General features: G+C 43.4%; 1 pseudogene across 1 annotated transcript in view; it reads left to right on the top strand.

Annotated features, from left to right (window-relative positions):
• Positions 1-15,284: 15,284 nt before the first annotated feature.
• LOC125516986 (uncharacterized) overlaps positions 15,285-24,296 on the top strand; it is a 42,962-nt pseudogene continuing 33,950 nt past the window's right edge. The window contains exons 1-7 of the transcript XR_015609300.1: positions 15,285-15,628; positions 15,873-16,113; positions 16,203-16,390; positions 16,946-17,181; positions 17,646-17,889; positions 17,997-18,104; positions 18,957-19,024. The product of XR_015609300.1 is annotated as an uncharacterized LOC125516986 (transcript). The remainder of the gene's footprint in view (positions 15,629-15,872; positions 16,114-16,202; positions 16,391-16,945; positions 17,182-17,645; positions 17,890-17,996; positions 18,105-18,956; positions 19,025-24,296) is intronic.

A 24,296-nucleotide genomic window follows, 5' to 3' on the forward strand; every position in this document is an offset into this window, starting at 1 on the left:
ATTATTTCCCAATGATGTATGGCTATCCTATGATGTTTGAGTAGATCTGTTTTGTCCTAATGGCTATTTGATGATCAAGGTTGGTTTGAGTTGTATGTTTTATTATTGGTGCTGTCCTATGGTGCTCTCCGTGTCGCGCAAGCGTGAGGGATTCCTGATGTAGGGTTTGCAATATGTTCATGATTTGCTTATGGTGGGTGGCGTGAGTGACAGAAGCACAGACCCGAGTAAGTAGGTTGTTTGCTTATGGGATAAAGGGGACTTCATACTTTAATGCTATGGTTGTGTTTTACCCTAATATCTTTAGTAGTTGCGGATGCTTGCTAGAGTTCCAATTATGTTAGCTTATGCCTCTCCCTCAAATAAAATTGCAATAATGATTACCGGTCTGGTTATCGATTGCCTAGGGACAAATAACTTTCTTGTTGACAAAAGCTCTCTACTAAAACTAATTTAGTTGTGTCTTTATCTAAACAGCCCCTAGCTTTTATTTTCGTGTTCTTTACTTTCTTGCAAGCTTACCCAAACACACCTACAAAGTACTTCTAGTTTCATACTTGTTCTAGGTAAAGCGAACGTCAAGCGTGCGTAGAGTTGTATCGGTGGTCGATAGAACTTGAGGGAATATTTGTTCTACCTTTATCTCCTCGTTGGGTTCGACACTCTTACTTATCGAAAGAGGCTACAATTGATCCCCTATACTTGTGGGTTATCAAGACCTTTTTCTAGCGCCGTTGCCGGGGAGCAATAGCGTGGGGTGAATATTCTCGTGTATGCTTGTTTTCTTTATCACTAAGTAATTTTTATTTGCTGTTCTAAGTTGTTCTCTATCTTTAGTTATGGATATGGAACGCAAAATACCAAAAAAATTAGATGTACTCGCTACTCATGGAGATGGGGTGACTCCTAAAACCCTCGATTCTCATTATGTGAAAGATATTAAGTACTACTTTGATAATCCTGAGAAAACCCCATTCAACTTTATAATGGGAGACACGTTGGATCAACGTGAATACTTTAGGGATTATCGCTTGACACAAAAAGGGAAACTATTATGGGACCAATTTATTATGTTGCATTGGTATGCTTGGCAACTATGCTTGAGATATGATATTACTTGTTGCTCTAGGATGAAGGCTCCACACCTTCCCTTTTCATGCAAATTTAATGTTAATGAAACCTTAGCTTCTTATGCTAATGGTATATATGATTACTATGATGTGGAACAAATAGAAGAATTTGTTGCTTTTAAGGCTGCTTATGAAATTGAATCTTTGTTTGAAAAGTATGAAGCTTTAGATGATGATGTTTATACGCCTGAAAATCTTGCTATACTTAGATATTGCTATGAAAATTATGAATACAATTACTATATTAATGCATTTATTGAGAAAGTCTCCGCTGTCCAAGAAGAGACTAATATTTTGCAGGAAGCTATGGAAGAAGAAATTGATGAAACTGTGAGCTCATTGGATGAAAAAGATGATGAGGAGAGCGAAGAACAAAAGGAGGAAGAGCGGATTGATCACCCGTGCCCACCTTCTAATGAGAGTAACTCTTCAACTCATACATTTTTTAATTTCCCTTCGTGCTTACCGAAGGATGATTGCTATGATGATTGTTATGATCCCATTGATTCTCTTGAAATATCCCTTTTTGATGATTCTTGCTATGCTTGTGGCCAAGATGCCAATATGAATTATGCTTATGGAGATGAACTTTCTATAGTTCCTTATGTTAAACATGAAATTGTTGCTATTGCACCCACGCATGATAGTCCTATTATCTTTTTATATTCTCCAAACTACACTATATCGGAGAAGTTTGCACTTATTAAGGATTACATTGATGGGTTGCCTTTTACCGATGCACATGATGATTTTGATGAGTATAATATGCATGTGCTTGCTGCTCCTATTTGCAATTATTATGAGAGAGGAACTATATCTCCACATCTCTATGTTTCCAATATGATAGAATTGTAAGAAACTGTTTATACTATGCATTAGCCTTTACTATGTGTGCATGAATTGTTCTTTTATGACATGCCGATGCATAGGAAGAGAGTTAGACTTCGTCATTACATGATATATGTTACTTTGTGCTCACTACTAAATTACAAATCATTGCTAATTAAAATTGGCTTTGGTATACCTTGGGATCCGGGTGGATTCACTACTTGAGCACTAGACGCCTAGCTTAATGGCTTTAAAGAAAGTGCTGCCAGGGAGACAACCCGGAAGTTTTAGAGAGTCATTTATTTCTGTTGAGTGATTTCTTATAGTTTAAAAACAACAAAAATAAAGAGGGGAACCCAAAACTTTTTAAAAAGGAAAGTGAAAGTGATAGGACAAGCATTGTTGAAGTGGGAGAGCTCCTTGAACTTTGTTCATGCTCACGGCAACTTTGTGAATCTTGATTACAGAAACTTTTCAATAAAAATAATTATCCCCTTGTACAATTCCATTGTATTATAAAAATAATGTGCCAAGGTTTGCCTTTAGGATGTTTACATTTGCTTGATGGTTTGTACGGTGTAGGACAAAAACTTTGGCTGTAGTGCGCGATTTTACATTTTTAGCTGGAACGTCAAATGGTTCTGATTCTTTTTGCACTGTATTCCTATAAAAAAAAATTTATTTTTCCAAATTTTGGTAGAATTTTTCAAGTATCATAAGTATGGTGAATGTTCAGATTGCTACAGACTGTTCTGTTTTAGACAGATTCTGTTTTTGATGCATAGTTTGCTTGTTTTGATGAAACTATCGATTCATATTAGTGGATTAAGCCATGAAAAAGTTATATTACAGTAGACACAATGCAAAAACAAAATATGAATTGGTTTGCAACAATACTTAGAGTAGTGATTTGCTTCATTATACTAACGGATCTTATCGAGTTTTTTGTTGAAGTTTTGTGTGGATGAAGTGTTCGATGATTGAGAAGGTTTCGATGTGAGAAGAAGGAAGAGAGGCAAGAGCTCAAGCTTGGGGATGCCCGAGGCACCCCAAGTAAATATTCAAGGAGACTCAAGCGTCTAAGCTTGGGGATGCTGGGAAGGCATCCCCTCTTTCTTCAACAAGTATCGGTATGTTTTCGGATTCGTTTCGTTCATGCGATATGTGCAATCTTGGAGCATCTTTTGCATTTAGTTTTCATTTTTATTTTATGCACCATGCTGGTATGAGATAGTCCTTGGTTGATTTATAGAATGCTCTTTGCACTTCACTTATATCTTTTGAGTATGGCTTTGTAGAATGCTTCATGTGCTTCACTTATATCATTTGAAGTTTGGATTGCCTGTTTCTCTTTACATAGACAACCTCCATTTGTAGAATGCTCTTTTGCTTCACTTATACTTGTTAGAGTGTTGGCATATCTTTTGTAGAAAGAATTAAACTCTCTTGCTTCACTTATATCTATTTAGAGAGATGACAGGAACTGGTCATTCACATGGTTAGTCATAAAATCCTACATAAACTTGTAGATCGCTGAATATGATATGTTTGATTCCTTGCAATAGTTTTGCGATATAAAGGTGGTGATATTAGAGTCATGCTAGTCGAGTAATTGTGAAATTGTAGAAATACTTGTGTTGAGGTTTGTGATTCCCGTAGCATGCACGTATGGTGAGCCGTTATGTAACGAAGTCGGAGCATGATTTATTTATTGATTGTCTTCCTTATGAGTGGCGGTCGGGGACGAGCAGGTCTTTTCCTACCAATATATCCCCCTAGGAGCATGCGCGTAGTACTTTGTTTCGATGACTAATAGATTTTTGCAATAAGTATGTGAGTTCTTTATGACTAATGTTGAGTCCATGGATTATACGCACTCTCACCCTTCCACCATTGCTAGCCTCTCTAGTACCGCGCAACTTTCGCCGGTACCATAAACCCACCATATACCTTCCTCCAAACAGCCACCATACCTACCTATTATGGCATTTCCATAGCCATTCCGAAATATATTGCCATGCAACTTTCATCATCATCATATACATGACTTGAGCATTTATTGTCATATTGCTTAGCATGATCGTAAGATAGTTAGCATGATGTTTTCATGGCTTGTCCATTTTTTGATGTCATTGCTACGCTAGATCATTGCACATCCCGGTACACCGCCGGAGGCATTCATATAGAGTCATATCTTTGTTCTAGTATCGAGTTGTAATATTGAGTTGTAAGTAAATAAAAGTGTGATGATCATCATTATTAGAGCATTGCCCCAAAAAAGGAGAGGCCAAAGAAGCCTAAATAAAAAAAGGGGGGCAAAGAAGCCTGCGAAAAAAAGAAAAAAAGGGGCAATGTTACTATCCTTTTACCACACTTGTGCTTCAAAGTAGCACCATGTTCTTCATATAGAGAGTCTCTTGAGTTAACACTTTCATATACTAGTGGGAATTTTCATTATAGAACTTGGCTTGTATATTCCGATGATGGGCTTCCTCAAATGCCCGAGGTCTTCATGGGCAAGCAAGTTGGATGCACACCCACTTAGTTTCAGTTTGAGCTTTCATATACTTATAGCTCTAGTGCATCCGTTGCATGGCAATCCCTACTCACTCACATTAATATCTATTAATGGGCATCTCCATAGCCTGTTGATACGCCTAGTCGATGTGAGACTATCTTCTCCTTTTTGTCTCCTCCACCATCATATTCTATTCCACCTATAGTGCTATGTCCATGGCTCACGCTCATGTATTACGTGAAAGTTGAAAAGGTTTGAGAACGTCAAAAGTATGAAACAATTGCTTGGCTTGTCATCGGGGTTGTGCATGATTTGAATATTTTGTGTGGTGAAGATGGAGCATAGCCAGACTATATGATTTTGTAGGGATAACTTTCTTTGGCCATGTTATTTTGAAAATACATGATTTCTTTATTAGTATGCTTAAAGTATTATTGTCTTAATGTCAAAGGATAGACTATTGCTTTGAATCACTCGTGTCTTAATATTCATGCCATGATTAGACATATGATCAAGATTATGCTAGGTAGCATTCCACATCAAATTTTTTTATCATTTACCTACTCGAGGACGAGCAGGAATTAAGCTTGGGGATGCTGATACCCCACCGTCGTATCTATAATTTTTGATTGTTCCATGCCAACATTATTCAACTTTCATATACTTTTGGCAATTTTTTATATTACTTTTGGGACTAACATATTGATCCAGTGCCCAGTGCCAGTTCCTGTCTGTTGCATGTTTTTGGTTTCGCAGAATATCCATATCAAACGGAGTCCAAACGGGATAAAAACAGATGGAGCTTATTTTTGGAAAATTTGGAAGGAAAATCAACGCGAACTAGTGCCCGAGGTGGTCACGAGGCAGGGGGGCGCGCCCCCTACCCTCGTGAGCCCACCGTAAGGCGGTTGACGCTCTTCTTTTGCTGCAAGAAAGCTAATATTCGGAAAAAAATCATGGCGAAGGTTTCAGGCCAATCGGAGTTATGGATCTCCATATATACACGAAACGGTGAAACAGAGCCAGAGAGAACGCAGAACCAGAGAGAAACAGAGAGATAGATCCAATCTCGGAGGGGCTCTCGCCCCTCCCACGCCATGGGAGCCAAGGACCAGAGGGGAAACCCTTCTCCCATCTAGGGAGGAGGTCAAGGAGGAAGAAGAAGAAGGGGGGCCCTCTCCCCCTTGCTTCCGGTGGCGCCGGAGCGCTGCCGGGGCCATCATCATCACCGCCATCTTCACCAATAACTTCACCGCCATCATCACCAAATCTTCCCCCCTCTATGCAGCGGTGTAACCTCTCTCTTACCCGCTGTAATCTCTACTTAAACATGGTGCTCAACGCTATATATTATTTCCCAATGATGTATGGCTATCCTATGATGTTTGAGTAGATCTATTTTGTCCTAATGGCTATTTGATGATCAAGATTGGTTTGAGTTGTATGTTTTATTACTGGTGTTGTCCTATGGTGCTCTCCGTGTCGCGCAAGCGTGAGGGATTCCTGATGTAGGGTTTGCAATATGTTCATGATTTGCTTATGGTGGGTGGCGTGAGTGACAGAAGCACAGACCCGAGTAAGTAGGTTGTCTGCTTATGGGATAAAGGGGACTTGATACTTTAATGCTATGGTTGTGTTTTACCCTAATATCTTTAGTAGTTGCGGATGCTTGCTAGAGTTCCAATCATAAGTGCATATGATCCAAGTAGAGAAAGTATGTTAGCTTATGCCTCTCCCTCAAATAAAATTGCAATAATGATTACCGGTCTAGTTATCGATTGCCTAGGGACAAATAACTTCCTTGTTGAAAAAATCTCTCTACTAAAACTAATTTAGTTGTGTCTTTATCTAAACAGCCCCTAGCTTTTATTTTTGTGTTCTTTACTTTCTTGCAAGCTTACCCAAAAACACCTACAAAGTACTTCTAGTTTCATACTTGTTCTAGGTAAAGCGAACGTTAAGCGTGCGTAGAGTTGTATCGGTGGTCGATAGAACTTGAGGGAATATTTGTTCTACCTTTAGCTCCTCGTTGGCTTCGACACTCTTACTTATCGAAAGAGGCTACAATTGATCCCTATACTTGTGGGTTATCAACCGACTTCCATCGGAAGAGTACTGTATGTGGAGAGACTGACAGTTGGGTCCACGGCAGCCGCAAGGAAGTGCCTCCTTATTACGCGCAAAATAATTATTCCTCCACCTGACAGCGGGGACCCACCGGACGGGCCACCGTATTTCGCGAAAAAAATGATTCGCCCCCTGACTGTTGGGACCCACGAGCTACATCTTCGCACGCAAGGAAGTGCGTCTAGAAAAAAAACGATTCGCCCCCCTGACTGTTGGGACCCACCAGGCCCCCAACTGCTGGGACCCACCAGCTACATCTTCGCATGCAAGGAAGCACGTCCGGCAAAAAAACAAAACGATTCGCCCCCTGACTGCTGGGACCAACCAGCTACATCTTCGCAGGCAAGGAAGTGCCTGACAGTCGGGACCCACCTGGTCGAAGCGTACGTAGCGTTGTCATTCTGGTCGCGAACGTGTACGTACATACTGGTCGATGTAGGGGCGCGCACGTGTCATAGTAGAGGCACGTACGTGTCGTAGTAGAGGCGCGCACGTAGCATGTACACGTACGTACAACGGCCAGGGTGCAAGAAAAAAAATATGGACACATATGTGTACATACGGTTGGGGTCTCGAACGCCTACTCGCGCATACGTACGACGAGGGCTCGTGTACATGGCTGGGTCGGAACGGAGAAACAGCGTCGTCGTCGTGTTCATGGGAAGGCAACGGAATGCGTCGTGTTCATGGGGAGGCAACGGAATGCGTCGTGTTCATCGGGGGGGGGGGGGGTTGGATGGAACAGGCGATGGAAACGAGGCCTGACGTACCGCAGAACGGAGGAAACAACCTTGTGTTCGACCGGCCACATTCGAAACGGGATCCTGTTCATCGGGAGGGGTCTGGCGTACCACAAAACGGAGGAAACAGACCTCCTACGGTCGAAACGGGGGTCCTGTTGATCGGGAGGGGTGTGGCGTACCTCAAAACGGAGGAAACGGACTTGTGTTGGAGCGCTACGGTCGAAACGGGGGTCCTGTTCATCGGGAGGGGTGTGGCATACCGCAAAACGGGACTCCACAGGATATTGTTCATCTCCACCGTCTACTGTTCATCCAGCCCTCCACATCACGGGGTCCTGTTCAACCACCCCTCCACGGGCACTCCTCCACCGTCTACTGTTCATCCAGCCCTCCACACCACGGGGTCCTGTTCAACCACCCCTCCATCGTCTACTGTTCATCCAGCCCTCCACACCACGGGGTCCTGTTCATCCACCCCTGCACGGGCACCCCTCCACCGTCTACTGTTCATCCAGCCCTTCACCACACCACGGGGTCCTGTTCATCCAGAGGCAACGCCACCGCTCACTGTTCATCCAAACCCCCCCGCAACGCTCACTGTTCATCCCATCGATCGGCTTCAGTTAGCAGCAGTAGCGAAGGAATCGCTCGGTCAGGTTCAGTTAACAGCCATCGATCGATCGCTCGGGTTCAGTAACGCGTAGCCTGCAGTGCAATCGCTCGGGTTCAGTTAGAGCCCAACGCCTCGCTCTGGTTCAGTTAGAGCCAACGCCTCGCACACACGCGCGTACGTGTACGAGAGAAACGCGCATCGCTCGGCCCCCGACCTCCCACCGTAACCGGGAACTCCCCGAAATTTTCCTCGCCCTCGCTTCTACCACGGTTTTTTTCGTTATGGACGGCTCAAAGAATGTCATGCAGCTGCGTCTCCGGCCCGCCCAGGACGAAAAGCCCATTTTCTGTCATTATTTTTTGTCATAGAAGTAGGAGCCCATCACATCTATGATGATACCGGGTTTTGTCACAATTATCGTCATAGAAGTGTCATATGTATGACAGAAAAAAATTTCGTTCGGCCCAAAATGTCACGGATGTGTCTTTTTTTTGTAGTGTCGCCCAGGGGTGTGAAAGGTGGGAGCTTTCCGCTTGTCTCATTGGTTAGGGTAGCGGCGGGTCTCGGGTGAGGTGGTGTCAAGGTCTTGAATGCTAGGGCGGCGGCCCGGGCGGCGCTAGCGCAGTGCTCTTGGGGCAGAGCCCGTGGCTTGGTGCTGCCCGGTGGTCATGGCCGTGTTGGCGTGGTAGACGGGGTGTGGCGTTCGGTGGCGATGAGTGTTGGCCGGGGTGAAAAACCTGTTCTATCTTCGGAAGGACCGGCGGCGGCGAAGCTCGTTCCCTTCTTGAAGGCATCGTTGCGGCTCTCATTGCCCGTCATGCGGCTTCAGGGGAAACTCTGATTCTCGGATCGGGCGGTGACGGCGCTCCGGTGTTGTTTCCTTCCTAAAGGCGCCGCCTTAGAGTTTATGGTTCGTCGTATGTGGCTTCATCTCTTTGTGGTGGTAGTGCTAGGGGTGGTGTTGCTGCGCTCAGCGCCTATGTATCACGCCCTGGGTGTGTGTTGTGATGGCGCGCGTTTGTGCTGAATGATTGATGATCGGTGCTTTATATATAAAACGAGATAAAAGCTTTTTTAAGTAATACTATCATTCGAAATGACGTAGTCACAGCCCTAAAAAAAACAACGTAGTCACCATTTCAGCAGTTGTTGTCCAATAAAAAGAAATCAAAAACAGGATCTTCATGCAGAAAAAGACCAAAAAGGTGCACAAAACAGGGTAATAACCTGGCTGTGCGCATTGACTGCATGTACTCCGATTCGTGAGTACTGAAAATGCAAGAAAATTTTAGGGGCCGTTTGGAAGCTCTCCACTCCTAACTCCGCCGCGGGAGCGGAGCGGCATCTAGTGTAATTTGGGCGAGCAGCTAAATGGGCGCTTGTCCGCTCCCTCCCTGGCAAAGGAGCGGAGTATTACCGAACACGGTCTTAATTTCACAAGCAACGCCCATCACCGTGTTATTACAGCCAGACGCAGAAGTAAATGTAGATGCATTTGCTTTACTATATTTGATTTCAGTTGATGATGTCTTTCAGGCTCGACACACGATTCTTTCATCCACATCATTCAAAAGTTCTGAACCTTTACTCTGTAGACGGATGATGGCCTGGCATTTTTGCTAAAAAAAAGAATCCTTTGAGCATAGCAAGCAAAAAAAGCCTACGTAATAGCTTTCCAAAAATGTTTCATGCAGCAGCCCCAATATTGGAAAACAGCCGCAAACAACCCACAAATAAAGCTGATCATGCAGAGCCTAGGCTTGCTTTTTCACAGCTTGAAAAGCAGTGCACATGGCTTCCCCTTTGATTCGATGAGCACACCAACAATTCACAAAATCGGAACCTTATCCTCCCAAAGATGCTAATCTTGATGCAAACAAAAGGTGCGGATAGCATTGATTACAGCTACTGTTGATAGGGAATCCACTCCCTATATAGAAAAAAAAGGTTTATAGAAAAGAAAAGTACTAATTAAGAGTGCAACATAAACATAATTTAAAAAATGATTAACATACAAGATAATATCATATTTAGAATCTACATATTTTTTGGAGCAATTTATATATATAACATGCTAATTTGAAGTTAGTGTTTAAAGGATAAGAAAACTTTAAAAAGTAATCGATTCCATGAAAAAGAAAGTTAAAAAAATAGCTGTGCCGAAATTGAACCGTGCAGCGAGGCTACTCTATCTTACGCCAATTGAAATTTGGGCAGAAAAGACTGAAAAAATGGGAGATGCTATGATCAAGCCTTGGTCTCCCGGATGGGGAAGTGACGCCCTAGCCACTCGGGTGGTGGTGTATTTGTGACAATGTGAGGGCAGAGTTGTAGATCAACCAAACTGAACTGGCGGCCACTTAATCTCTACTATTTAAAAAGGACGCAAGGTTCCCGTTTCACATTTCTTTCCACCGTCCCTTCGTCCAATTTTTCCCGTATAATAATCATCATCTTAATTTACTTATCTTCTGAACGAATTCTACTTTAATTATTTGCCAAACTTGTGATCAAAATATATAAGGTAAACCTCGGGCAAAATTTGATGAACATTTATTTATACAGTCGCATACTATGGGCACATAAAGAACTTCTAATCAAAATATAAGGTAAATCACGGACAAAATTTGATGAACATTTATTTACTCAATTCGCATATTATGGACAGCTATTACTGTAAATACTTATATCCCGTTGCAACGCACGGACATTATATTAGTAAAAAATGAATCTTTTTGCCACTTACGAATGGCGTTGGTGAGTAATTCTCGCCAGCTTCAAGGGTAATTTGAATGACGATGAATGGACAGAAGCACTCTGTACTTTATTATATCTATATCTTCCCCTAATAATAAAGCAAATAGTGCTTCTGGTCGTCCGTCAGGAAAATTGCCCCCGAAGTTCTCACACTAATTACCCACTATGCCACCGGTAAGTGAGAAAAAACGTTTCACTGCGGCTGCATCCGCCTTGGCTTGGTTCATATAAGGCAACACTCTCATATATCACAAGCATATGTGCCTACCGGTAGACCCGGGTTCGTTCTCTGCCCCCCCCCCCCCCCCCCCCCCCCTCTTTTTCTTTCTTTTCTTTTGGATGAACCCCGTCATCGCTGCTCGACCCGACATGCATCTTTGTTTAATTTCCTTTTTCAAATTCAAATATTTTAAAAATAATGATATCTGTCAAATCCTAACATGTTATATATGAAAATTTCTCAGAAAAATGTGTACATTTTTAATTTGCTATTATCCTCCATGTTAATCATTTTAAAATTATGTTTAGGATGCATCATAGTTTGATGCTCTCACAAAACCTATTACAAATGAAATATAATATTCCAAAAAATGTTAGTCACCATAAAAATGATTCCATTTAAAAAATATTCTAACAAATTAGAAAAAAACACTTTCTCAAATTAAATATATATTCATGTTTTTCTGAACAACAAAAATAAAAATGATTGAAAGACACTTTCATCGAAGAGCTGAAATGGGTCATGACAAACATTGCTACAATATGTCCAAATTCCATAGTCCAAAAAGAAATACTTAATGTAACTTTATTTCTGACGTTTGCAAAAATTAAATTAAATAAGTGTTACATAATTACATTAAAGATTGTGATATGTTTTTTTTCTCCTGTTGCAACACACGTGCCCTTTTTCTAGTACTTATTAATAAAGGGTTATTGCTTCTGGCGGTACGTCATCAAAATTGCCCTCAAAATTGCAAAATATTACCCGCCGATGCCACCTATAAGTGCAAAATCACTAGTTGAGGAGTACTCGTTGCAAAGATCACTCCAACTCCCATGGTTGCGACAAATGGCGCCTATGCAGTGCGCCACTTGTCATAACCTGAGAGTTTTCCCTTTTTTCGTAGATCCGTTTATTCAAAACGTTTTTATCCCTCAAACCTTGCGCCCAAATCTCGAACCGCTTTCACCGTTGGATTCCTCGCGTAGAGATCTTTCAAATTAGATCCCATGTTGATAGGTTTTGATGAACTTTTTTCACGAAAAAACCGGACGAAAAAACCGAACTGAAAGCACGGGTTTTTTCCTTTCTAAAAGAGGCACGCCCGTGCCTCTCACGAAATCACAACCGTGTCTCTCGCGGAGGAAAAATAAAAGAGAAAACGTGTTTTCTTTTTCCGTTTCCAAGGAGGCACGACCGTGACTCTCGTGAAAGCACAACCGTGACTCTCGCGAAAGGAAAAAAACAGAAAACACGTTTTTTCGTTTCCATGAGGTACGACCGTGACTCTCGCGAAAGCACAATCGTCCCTCTCGCGGAAGAAAAACCGTGACTCTCGCGAAAGAACAAAAAACAGAAAACACGTTTTTTTCGTTTCCGAGAGGCACGACCGTGACTCTCGCTAAATCACAACCGTGCCTCTCGCGGAAGTAAAACCGTGACTCTCGTGAAAGGAAAAAAAATAGAAAATGCATTTTTTTCTGTTTCCGAGAGGCACGGCCGTGACTCTCGCGAAAGCACACCCGTGCCTCTTGCGGAAGCAAAACTGTGACTCTCGCAGAAGAAAAAAAAAGTAAAACGTGTTTTTTTGTTTCCAAGAGGCACGGTCGTGACTCTCGTGAAAGCAAAACCGTGCCTCGCGCGAAAGGGAAAAAAAATAAAAACACGTTTTTTCGCGCAAATTTTTTTTCAAATTTTTTGTTTTTTGAAAAGCTAAGGAAGACCGATGGAAAACCAAAACATCGAAAAAACCGAAAAAACCCCGTATAAAAAGCCAAAAACGCGTGCGGAAAAATAAAAATAAAAAAATCCGGAGGAAGCGCCCAGAGCGCGACATGTGGCGAATGACTGAGAGCGTGCCAAGTGCCGTTGATCGTTGCGATGCTCCCGAAGGAGCGCTCATTAGCTAGTTGCTCTCCTATAAATGATAAACAACGTTTCACAAAGGGGAATCCCCGACTGGGCTGGCCCATGCAGTAGAAACTTTCTATACTGCGCTCTGCGCATTGGGAGAAGACATAGCGCGCCTGTTTGGGCCGGCCCATGTCCGGGCGGCCTGTTTTTTGAAGTTGGAATTTTATTTTATTCTCCTTTTTCTTTTCATTGTTATTTTTTTCTTTAAATAATTTGGGACTTCCAAAAAGTTCCATTTTTTTTAAAATTGAGAACTTTGAAATAAAATATTTAATAATTCATAAATGTTCATGGATTCATAAAATATTTGTGATTTTTAAAAAATATTCGCATCTTGCAAAAATCTTCACAATTTTGAAAAATAAGTGGTTGAAAAATTAAAAAAAAATCATGATTTTGGAAAAAGTTTGTGTAATGAAAAAGTTAATGAAACTGAACAAAATTTCACCAATTTAAAAAATGTTCATGAATGGAAAAATATCCTAAAAATTCAAAAACTGTTCATGATTTACGAAAATCCAGATAAAAATTTCGCCGATTCTACAAATGTTCGCCGATTCAATGAAATTGCTTTAAAAATGTTCACAATTTTTTTGCAAATAGTATAAATGTTCGTTCATTTTGAAACTGTTCATAATTTTAGAAAATGTATGAAAGTCTGTAAAAATGTTCATAAATTCGAAAAATGTTCATAATATAAGATGTGTTCACGAGTTTAAAAATGTTGATGATTTTTAAAAATTGTTCACGAGTTAACGAAAATGAAGGTGATATTATATCTCCTGATGGAGCAAAATGTGGTCATGACCACAGGATGTTATGATTTTTTTTCTCTATCGTTACAACGTACGGGCCGTTTTACTAGTTATTAGGTAAAGAAACCCGGCCAGTTCAGAGTGGGCCTCGCACGTCAGGTGCTCTTGCGGACACATTTTTGTAGACAAGGTCTTGCGGACACGTGAGACAGTCCGGAGGCCTTTGACGACGGCGCTGTGCTGCGTGGATGTGATGGGTCAGTCTCGCCGTCGAACCCCATCCCCCGTGCTCGCGACCGCACGCTAGCCGCCGCCCCATCTTCGTCTGCTCCGGTGCTCCCCTTCCAACTCCGACGCCAAGGAAGCGAGGGCTTCCCGTCGGCCGCTCGCTCGTAGCCTGTACCCGTCCAGCGCGCTTGGAGAGGGAAGTTTGGCGAGGGTTTCGTCGGCGGGCACGCGGTGGGCGGAGGACTTCGGATCTGCCAGCACCCAGTAACGGAGGAGTCCTCCCGCTCTCCCTCTTCCCCGCGGTTGCCGGCGGCCGGCGCTTCCGGCTGTCGCGAATTGAGGTGATTCCAGTCTCTTTATCTCCTTAGAGAAAGCTAGTACATGATTCCCTGATTTGGTGATGCCACATTCGACTGCGCCTGGTTTGCTGATTTCTCTCCGCTCCCGCAGTGCCCGCCACCTGTTCGACGGAACGCTCGAGATGGCTGCTGCGAGTGACCGAGACCCTTTTGGAGACCTCCCTGGAGAGCTCCAATGGCGTGTCCTGTCCTTCCTGCCGGCGGACAATGCCCTGCAGACCTGCGTGCTGGACACCCGCTGGCGCGACCTCTGGAGGCACGCGACCAGCCTGCTATTTGTCTTCGACGGGCCAACCTTCCCGCGATACAACCGTTCGATTTGAGATCGATGCCTATCCCGACGATGAGCCAGAGGACACGTTCACAAACACCAGGCTGTTGATTGACTACGCTCTAGCATGCAAAGCTGAGGAGCTCGTGGTAAGAGCTGCTGATGTTCAATATGACCAACCAGTGTTCGATGTGCCTCTCAGTCTCATCTCCCAACACCTCAGGACCATACACCTTGAACGGGTGAACCTTGACTGCTCTGACCTGAAGTTCTCAGGCTGCCCAGTCTTAGAGGATCTAAGGGCGTGTACAATGGTGGCATATGGATACATATGCACCCCCGCCCCCTCTCCCTCACGCCCGCGATCCGCCTGCCTCGTGCGTGACCACGACACGCTCCAACACGCGCTGCTCACGGCGGGCCTCCAACAAAACGCACACGAGCACCCCGCACTCCTCGCCAATGGTCTGGCCCTAGTCCTACGCACTGGGATCACGCACACGCACGCACCCCCATGTTTCTCAGACGCACACACACGCGACCCTGCCACGGGCCCGACGCGCCCATACACGTGCTCGACATGTCCGCCGCGGTGGCGCCGCGGCTTATTTGCCCAACAGTAATTCATAGACGCATGTGAGACAACGAACAATACGCCACCCGCCGCCGGCTGCATTATTGCAGTACCGCTGAACCGGTCGTAAACGGTGGGTGACGTGACAATACATCCAGACGTGCTGCATCAGCGAGCTTTGGCTGCGCTTGCATGTGCTGCACTTGCAAGGCTGCACGCACCACCTACACACACAACGCCTGAATGCATTCAAAGATTTTCCATCTCGGCCGGCCACACGTCGCCATTTTCCGGGAATTAATGCGTGTAGTAAGGGTGCCTTACAAAGGGACGATGAAGCTCCGAACTCTCAAGCTGGCATAACAAATTAACATGGCTCCTCTCACTCCCAGGCTTGTAGTGCCCATAGATGTAAAGAAGAAGCCATGGGAGCAGGAGGTTCCTCTCCACAACCGCTGGCACCCGGAGATCCCTCCGGTCGCCGATGTGACTCAAGGGGAATTATTCCGTGTTGAGATGGTCGATTGCACCGGAGGGCAAGTTAAAGATGATGACTCGGCGGACGATATCAAATCTCTGGATTTTGCAGCTGTAAGTATATATGCATTTACTTACTTTTATGGATGAAATGTTGTGTCATGCATAGTTGCCAGATTCGTTAGACAAGGCGCCGAAGATCGTTCAATGTTGCTAGATCGGATTTGGAAGTTGCTCATGTTCATTGACTATGGTTTGATGTTCTGTTTATTCTAGTAGAGTCGGATTTCTCTCATGCGTGCATCAAATAAAAGCAAGTGTTAATTGTGCCAACAAACTGAATATGGGTTTTCCACAGCCTCACTATCTCAGCGGCCCCCTTAGAGTGGTTGATGCCGAAGGGGTTCCAGCTTCACCGGGTGATCTTCTTGCCGTGGAGATCTGCAACCTCGGCCCGCTTCCTGGTGACGAGTGGGGTTATACTGGAACATTTGACAGGGAGCATGGAGGTGGGTTCTTAACTGACCACTTCCCGAGTGCAAGGAAAGCCATTTGGTATTTCGAAGGAATTTACGCGCACTCCCCTCAGATACCAGGTACAAGTTGCTGCTATATATACTACTTTAAATGAATCATATTTATGAGCTTTGGATCATTTAAATGAGTTCATTTTGTGCATACCAGGTGTTTCGATTTCCGGGGTTAACTCATCCTGGTATAGTGGGAACTGCACCGTCAGCTGAGCTTCTCAATATATGGAACCAAAGGGAAAGAGAATTGGTCGAGGCGGGTCATGAGTCTCTGAAATTGTGTCAAGTTCTACACCAGAGACCTCTTGCTAGCTTACCAACCTCCCTCAACTGCTTACTTGGGAAGGTATGACGTGCTGCCTCATGAATGGTTTCACTTTAACAGATCGTATTATACATGTGCTTCCTTTCTGCCGATGCATCTGAGATGCAAACTTGCATTTTCTCGAAAAATAAATAAAAGAGGATTAATCTTGTTTTATGGCCCATAATTCCAGTACAATAGTTTTTGGACGCAGATACTATTTACTCCCCCTGTCCCACAATAAATGACTTGGTTTTAGTTCAAATTTGATGCAGTTGAGAAGATCTCTAATCCTCTAATAAACACTCGTTACAGAGGTGATAGACCAAGTCTGGCTAACCACCACGACACGGAGTCAAAGAACAGTTTGCGAAAGGTTAACAACAAAAAATAGCACCACCGCCGGCATAGGTAGACTGAACAGATTAACAGAATATACTCCACAAAATTGAATTGCCAGCCAGGAAAACAAATCAGATTCAGTGGTCAGCTTCATATAATTAGCAATCCAAACAACCTCAAGTCCCATATGTTCATCGATACTTTGTTTATATATGGTCAAAGAGCTATGTTGACAAGGCATGCAATGTTCTGCAGACCCAGGAAGGGACTGCTGAATGGGAAAAAATTGCAAATGAAGCAGCAAGAACAATTCCTGGAAGAGAGAATGGTGGAAACTGTGACATAAAGAATCTAGGCAGAGGTTCCAAGGTTTATCTACCGGTATTTGTTGAAGGAGCAAATTTGAGTACTGGTGATATGCACTTCTCCCAAGGAGACGGTGAAGTTTCATTTTGCGGAGCAATAGAAATGAGTGGATTCCTTGAGCTAAAGTAATTACCTTAATTTGTTCTTCTCTACACTTTTCAATACTTGTCAGTTGTCACACTAACTACATTCTAAATGCGACTGGTATGAGTGGTATCTCAGGAGTAGTTGTTTACTGGACAACCTAGATCCATTAATGTAATAGAAATTCCCATTGTTAAGTTTCAACATTCTTTATCAAGAAACTAGGTTGGCACAGTAGCAGGAAGCATCTTGAGTCTTAACAGCTGCTTGCTTGAAACCTGTCAGATTCAGATGGGGCAGAGCGTAGAGAGAAACAGATACTAGTGCATAGCTATATTTCACCACATTATCAACTTATATCGTACCTAAGCCTAACAAACTGCAATTCTCAGTTGATTAAGCTTACATGAGTTGCTGAATTTGCTAGTTGCATAACAAAAGAATTGTCTATGTGATTTACTTCTCACGGCGTGCTTGTGAAACTCTAATGATTTATTTCACGTAGGTGTGAGATCATAAGAGGTGGCATGAAGGAATACCTGACTCCTGTTGGTCCATCACCACTTCATGTAAATCCTATCTTTGAGATAGGTCCGGTGGAGCCGCGTTTCTCGGAATGGTTAGTCTTCGAGGGCATCAGCGTGGATGAGTCAGGGAAACAACATTTCCTTGATGCATCAGTTGCCTACAAGCGTGCAGTTCTCAACGCCATTGAGTACCTTTCTAGATTTGGGTACTCCAAGGAGCAGGTAGGCACTAGGATTATTAACTATCACAATGTATTTTGGGTCGTATGCAGGTCTATATCATGTAAGAGGGATATTATCAAATGTTCTTGACTTTGGGTTGTATGCAGGTCTATATTTTACTGTCATGCTGTCCATGTGAAGGTAGGATATCTGGAATAGTAGACGCCCCTAATGCAGTGGCAACACTTGCCATCCCTACAGCGATATTCGACCAGGTATCATGTACTGGCCGCAACAAACTGTCTTCTGGACATTTTAAACCATGTGAATCATATCTGTTAATTCTTGGGCCTTTTATTTTTCATTTTCTTAATAAGAATATAACAAGGTTGTGGTTCATGCCTTTCGTCTAATCTTGGATATACCTTAAGCTTTTTTTGCAACTTTTTTTTTGAGGAAACCAAATAGTGGTGTGCATTGAGCCATTGACAATTAGTAGAGATATGTGTAGAGGTTTTTGTATCACATCAAATCAATGTCGATACTGCTAGGTTTGCATCCTAAAGAGTGCACAGGTACTCAATGGAAACATCAGTCTAATCAGTAACAGGCTGAAGGAGTAGTAGTAGTAGTAGTAGTAGTAGTAGTAGTAGTAGTTGTATATAGACTACCCATGTTTCTGTTGCAAATAATCTCGTTGCCTAAGAATAAATGATCTTGACCGGTGTATGTTGGCAAGAGAAGCGATATTCACTGGTATCACTTGAAGCATCAGGGCTAGCAGCAAAAATATCCAGCATGCATATTGGCGGCGAAGCTTAGTCGGTAGTAGAAAGTACTCCCTCCGTTTCTAAATATTTGTCTTTTTAGAGATCTCAAATGGACTACCATACACGGATGTATAGACATATTTTAGAGTTTATATTCACTCATTTTGCTTCGTATGTAGTCATTTGTTGAAATCTCTAGAAAGACAAATATTTAGGAACGAAGGGAGTAGTAGTTTGCTTAGCTTGTAAGGTAGAACATGTCAGTAGTAGAGTATCTCCTTCATTCATAGGCATTTTCAGTGTTATGAGTATTTTTATTTACAACTCCAGTGCATGACATTTCATTTGTTAACACAGGATATAAAGCCAAAACGCCTGGGGAATGGACCAAAGTTGAGAAGATTTCCGGATGTTCTGAGATGAACGTACAGGGGACCATATATGTTAGCACAAGACCAAGGCGGTACAAGGGCACCACAACGTCAAATATCTAAAGTAATGCGTGATCATGTATTCATGTTTACACTATTGTCTAATAATAAATTTAAATAACCATCTTTATTATTTGAACAATCATTTCTGCATGTGCGACATGGAATGTGGAATTTTTTCGACAAAGGGTGGATTTTATTAGCTCAATATGGAGCATCAAGAGGATACAAACACAAAGAGCACACACCCGGTCTCTGCATAGCTAAGATGCACACAGTCAACACAAACGCACACAACAAAAATCACACCACCGACTAGCAAGGTCATACAAGACCGAAGCTACATCAAGACGGATAGAGAAAAAAGGAGCAATGATAATCCAGGCCGAGCAAGTGTTCAGCCATAATGCAACCGCACATGATCCGGACGTGGACACAACCATGCGGCCTAAACACGCACACATATGCAAGTGGCCTAACTGTTGGGGAACATAGTAATTTCAAAAAAAATTCTACGCACACACAGGATCATGGTGATGCATAGCAACGAAAGGGGAGAGTGTTGTCCACGTACCCTCGTAGACCGAAAGCGGAAGCGTTTGCACAACGTGGTTGATGTAGTCGTACGTCTTCACGATCCGACCGATCAAGTACCGAACGTACGGCACCTCCGAGTTCAGCACACGTTCAGCTCGATGACGTCCCTTGAACTCCGATCCAGCCGAGCTTTGAGGGAGAGTTCCTTCAGCACGACGGCGTGGTGACGATAATGATGTTCTACCGACGCAAGGCTTCGCCTAAGCACCGCTACGATATTATCGAGGTGGACTATGGTGGAGGGGGCACCGCACACGGCTAAGAGATCCAAGAGATCAATTGTTGTGTCTAGAGGTGCCCCCTGCCCCTGTATATAAAGGAGCAAGCGGGGAGAGGCGGCCGGCTAGGAGGAGGCGCGCCAGGGAGGAGTCCTACTCCCACCGGGAGTAGGACTCCCTCCTTTCCTAGTTGGAGTAGGAGAAGGGGGAAGGAGGAGGGAGAGAGGAAGGAAAGGGGGGCGTCGGCCCCCCTCCTTGTCCAATTCGGACTAGAGGGGGAGGGGCGCGCGGCCTGCCCTGGCCGCCCCTCCTCTTCTCCACTAAGGCCCATCTTGGCCCATTAAACCCCCGGTACTCTGGTAAAATCCCGATTTCACCCGGTACACTTCCGATATTCAATTATAGGCTTCCAATATATCAATCTTTATGTCTCGACTATTTCGAGACTCCTCGTCATGTCCGTGATCACATCCGGGACTCCAAACTTCCTTCGGTACATCAAAACACATAAACTCATAATATAACCGTCATCGAACTTTAAGTGTGCGGACCCTACAGGTCCGAGAACTATGTAGACATGACCGAGACACGTCTCCGGTCAATAACAAATAGCGGAACCTGGATGCTCATATTGGCTCCTACATATTCTACGAAGATCTTTATCGATCAAACCGCATAACAACATATGTTGTTCCCTTTGTCATTGGTATGTTACTTGCCCGAGATTCGATCGTCAGTTATCTTAATACCTAGTTCATTCTCGTTACCGGCAAGTCTCTTTACTCATTCTGTAATACATCATCCCGCAACTAACTCATTAGTTGCAATGCTTGCAAGGCTTATAGTGATGTGCATTACCGAGTGGGCCCAGAGATACCTCTCCGACAATCGGAGTGACAAATCCTAATCTTGAAATACGCCAACCCAACAAGTACCTTCGGAGACACCTGTAGAGCACCTTTATAATCACCCAGTTACGTTGTGACGTTTTGTAGCACACAAAGTGTTCCTCCGGTAAACGGGAGTTGCATAATCTCATAGTCATAGGAACATGTATAAGTCATGAAGAAAGCAATAGCAGAATACTAAATGATCGTGTGCTAAGCTAACGGAATGGGTCAAGTCAATCACATCATTCTCCTAATGATGTGATCCCGTTAATCAAATGACAACTCATGTCAATGGCTAGGAAACATAACCATCTTTGATCAACGAGCTAGTCAAGTAGAGGCATACTAGTGACACTCTGTTTGTTTATGTATTCACACAAGTATTATGTTTCCGGTTAATACAATTCTAGCATGAATAATAAACATTTATCATGATATAAGGAAATAAATAATAACTTTATTATTGCCTCTCGGGCATATTTCCTTCAGTCTCCCACTTGCACTAGAGTCAATAATCTAGATTGCACAGTAATGATTCTTACACCAATGGAGTCTTGGTGCTGATCATGTTTTGCTCGTGGAAGAGGCTTAGTCAACGGGTCTGCAACATTCAGATCCGTACGTATCTTGCAAATTTCTATGTCTCCCACCTGGACTTGATTCCAGATGGAGTTGAAGCGTCTCTTGATGTGCTTGGTTCTCTTGTGAAATCTAGATTCCTTTGTCAAGGCAATTGCACCAGTATTGTCACAAAAGATTTTCATTGGACCCGATGCACTAGGTATGACACCTAGATTGGATATGAACTCCTTCATCCAGACTCCTTCATTTGCTGCTTCCGAAGTAGCTATGTACTCCGCTTCACATGTAGATCCCGCCACAACGCTTTGTTTAGAACTGCACCAACTGACAACTCTACCGTTCAATGTAAACACGTATCCGGTTTGTGATTTAAAATCGTCCGGATCAGTGTCAAAGCTTGCATCGACGTAACCATTTACGACTAGCTCTTTGTCACCTCCATAAACGAGAAACATATCCTTAGTCCTTTTCAGGTATTTCAGGATGTTCTTGACCGCTGTCCAGTGATCCACTCCTGGATTGCTTTGGTACCTCCCTGCTAAACTTATAGCAAGGCACACATCAGGTCTGGTACACAGCATTGCATACATGATAGAGCCTATGGCTGAAGCATAGGGAACATCTTTCATCTTCTCTCTATCTTCTGCAGTGGTCGGGTATTGAGTCTTACTCAACTTCACACCTTGTAACATAGGCAAGAACCCTTTCTTTGCTTGATCCATTTTGAACTTCTTCAAAACTTTGTCAAGGTATGTGCTTTGTGAAATTCCAATTAAGCGTCTTGATCTATCTCTATAGATCTTGATTCCCAATATATAAGCAGCTTCACCGAGGTCCTTCATTGAAAAACTCTTATTCAAGTATCCCTTTATGCTATCCAGAAATTCTATATCATTTCCAATCAGCAATATGTCATCCACATATAATATCAGAAATGCTATAGAGCTCCCACTCACTTTCTTGTAAATACAGGCTTCTCCAAAAGTCTATATAAAACCATATGCTTTGACCACACTATCAAAACGTTTATTCCAACTCCGAGAGGCTTGCACCAGTCCATAAATGGATCGCTGGAGCTTACACACTTTGTTAGCTCCCTTTGGATCGACAAAACCTTCCGGTTGCATCATATACAACTCTTCTTCCAGAAATCCATTCAGGAATGCAGTTTTGACATCCGTTTGCCAAATTTAATAATCATAAAATGCAGCAATTGCTAACATAATTCGGGCAGACTTAAGCATCGCTACGGGTGAGAAAGTCTCATCATAGTCAATCCCTTGAACTTGTCGAAAACCTTTTGCAACAAGTCGAGCTTTATAGATAGTAACATTACCGTCAGCGCCAGTCTTCTTCTTGAAGATCTATTTATTTTCAATGGCTTGCCGATCATCGGGAAAGTCAAGCAAAGTCCACACTTTGTTCTCATACATGGATCCCATCTCAGATTTCATGGCCTCTGCGAGTCGACTAGAATTGTAGTGAGAGACATGGTCAATGTGGGTTACGCAGCAGTTAGAAGGTGCATCCGAGCGATGTTTGGCCCAGGGATGCAGGGGAAAATGGACAATGGAAGCCTTCGTTGTTGACGGGGGAAATGATGGGACAGTTGCCCGTTGGGGTTTGCGGCCTGTCACAGGTGATCGTGAAGGAAATATGCCCTAGAGGCAATAATAAAGTTATTATTTATTTCATTATATCATGATAAATGTTTATTATTCATGCTAGAACTGTATTAACTGGAAACATAATACATGTGTGAATACATAGACAAACAGAGTGTCACTAGTATGCCTCTACTTGACTAGCTCATTAATCAAAGATGGTTATGTTTCCTAACCATGGACAAAGAGTTGTTATTTGATTAACGGGATCACATCATTAGTTGAATGATCTGATTGACATGACCCATTCCATTAGCTTAGCACCCGATCGTTTAGTATGTTGCTATTGCTTTCTTCATGACTTATACATGTTCCTATGACTATGAGATTATGCAACTCCCGTTTGCCGGAGGAACACTTTGTGTGCTACCAAACGTCACAACGTAACTGGATGATTATAAAGGAGCTCTACAGGTGTCTCCAAAGGTACATGTTGGGTTGGCGTATTTCGAGATTAGGATTTGTCACTCCAATTGTCGGAGAGGTATCTCTGGGCCCTCTCGGTAATGCACATCACATAAGCCTTGCAAGCATTGCAACTAATGAGTTAGTTGTGAGATGATGTATTACGGAACGAGTAAAGAGACTTGCCGGTAATGAGATTGAACTAGGTATTGAGATACCGACGATCGAATCTCGGGCAAGTAACATACCGATGACAAAGGGAACAACGTATGTTGTTATGCGGTCTGACCGATAAAGATCTTCGTAGAATATGTAGGAGCCAATATGGGCATCCAGGTCCCGCTATTGGTTATTGACCGGAGACGTGTCTCGGTCATGTCTACATTGTTCTCGAACCCGTAGGGTCCGCACACTTAAGGTTTCGATGACAGATATATTATGAGTTTATGAGTTTTGATGTACCGAAGGAGTTCGCAGTCCCGGATGAGATCGGGGACATGACGAGGAGTCTCGAAATGGTCGAGATGTAAAGATCGATATATTGGACGACTATATTCGGACATCGGAAAGGTTCCGAGTGATTCGATTTTTCGGAGTACCGGGTAGTTACGGGAGAAGCAATGGGCCTTGATGGGCTTTAGTGGGAAGAGGAGAAAGGGCCAAGGGGCTGCTGCGCCCCCCTCCCCTCTGGTCCGAATTGGACTAGGGAAAAGGGGGCCGGCCACCTTTCCTTCTCCTCTACTTCCTTCTCCCTTCCTCCCCTCTTGGTGGACTCCTACTAGGACTTGGAGTCCTAGTAGGACTCCACATCCTGGCCGCACCAATTGCCTTGGCCGGCCTCCTCCTCCTCCATCCTTTATATACTGCGGCAAGGGGCACCCCATGAACACAAGTTGATCTTCGTGATCGT

This window comes from Triticum urartu, chromosome 6A (genome assembly GCF_056163025.1).
Source record: "Triticum urartu cultivar PI428250 chromosome 6A, HENAU_Tu73, whole genome shotgun sequence".
Lineage (NCBI taxonomy): Eukaryota > Viridiplantae > Streptophyta > Magnoliopsida > Poales > Poaceae > Triticum > Triticum urartu.